Source organism: Perkinsus marinus (genome assembly GCF_000006405.1).
Source record: "Perkinsus marinus ATCC 50983 genomic scaffold scf_1104296937884, whole genome shotgun sequence".
Taxonomy (NCBI): domain Eukaryota; phylum Perkinsozoa; order Perkinsida; family Perkinsidae; genus Perkinsus; species Perkinsus marinus.
The window spans coordinates 1-1,067 of record NW_003213667.1 but is presented as its reverse complement, the minus strand read 5'-3'; the positions used below and the strand labels follow the sequence as shown (position 1 = coordinate 1,067).

At 49.4% G+C, this 1,067-nt stretch overlaps 3 non-coding genes across 3 annotated transcripts; all 3 read right to left on the bottom strand.

Annotated features, from left to right (window-relative positions):
* Positions 1-60: 60 nt before the first annotated feature.
* Pmar_PMAR021338 lies at positions 61-132 on the bottom strand. Its single transcript has one exon. It is a non-coding gene; the product is annotated as a tRNA-Gly (tRNA).
* Positions 133-722: 590 nt separating this feature from the next.
* Pmar_PMAR021337 lies at positions 723-795 on the bottom strand. The gene has a single exon. It is a non-coding gene; the product is annotated as a tRNA-Met (tRNA).
* Positions 796-882: 87 nt separating this feature from the next.
* Pmar_PMAR021336 lies at positions 883-954 on the bottom strand. Its single transcript has one exon. It is a non-coding gene; the product is annotated as a tRNA-Gly (tRNA).
* Positions 955-1,067: the final 113 nt, after the last annotated feature.

Sequence of the window (1,067 nt, the reverse complement as noted above, 5' to 3'; positions counted from 1 at the left end):
GACGTGCTGAGCATAACTATTCCACGATAGCGTAAAGACCCTTCCCTCGTTGATACAAACTGCACCGCCCGGGAATCGGACCCGGACCATCTGCTTGGAAGGCAGATATCCTAACCATTAGACTAGCGGTGCATATCACTTATGTAGTGATTGAGTATTCCTGCGATACTTGTAGAGGGACATCTGAATCCCTTCTCGGACGTACCGTCGTCAACCATCCCGCGGCCAAGAGTCTGGTTAGGCCTTAAACGCGTACCTGAGATCGCGAACTGCTACTATATCTCTCGCATGGTAGGCAGCATTCCATCTCGATTGATAACTCCAACTGGTAAGGTTCTCATCGCATACTACAGCTAGCTCGGCACAAGCTGCACAACTTTTTCGTGACATCGAAGTTCCTGATTGCAAGCACATTTTGAATCCGCATGCGGCGGCTCGTGAATTTGGGCTGTTGGTTCATCTCCGCAACGCGTTCTGAGGTACCGAGCGGTCATTCATCATTCCTGCAAGGAGTTCTGCTCTAGGTGAATAGCTCTTTTCTATGCACGGACAACGCTTTATTGACGTTGTTTTTCCCCTGAACTGGCACGGTTGGGCCAATGGCATGGAATGGTACGAAAACACCAACTCTGTTTAGTGGAAATTTTTCGGTAAGACTGATCTATGCAGTCGGTAAGCTGCACCTCTCAGTTTGATAACCATCTCGAGTGTATTGTGATGAATAGCAGCTCCTTGTTTCGATCAAGGGACCTTTGGGTTATGAGCCCAACACGCTATCCACTGCGCCAAGCTGCTCATGCGTACAAACTCCTGTATCGCCCTGACGTGCTGAGCATAACTATTCCACGATAGCCTGAAGACCCTTCTCTCGTTAATACGAACTGCACCGACCGGGAATCGAACCCGGACCATCTGCTTGGAAGGCAGATATCCTAACCATTAGACTAGCGGTGCATACCACTAATGTAGTGATTGAGTATTCCTGCGATACTTGTAGAGGAACATCTGAATCCCTTCTCGGACGTACCGTCGTCAACCATCCCGCGGCCAAGAGTCTGATTAGGCCT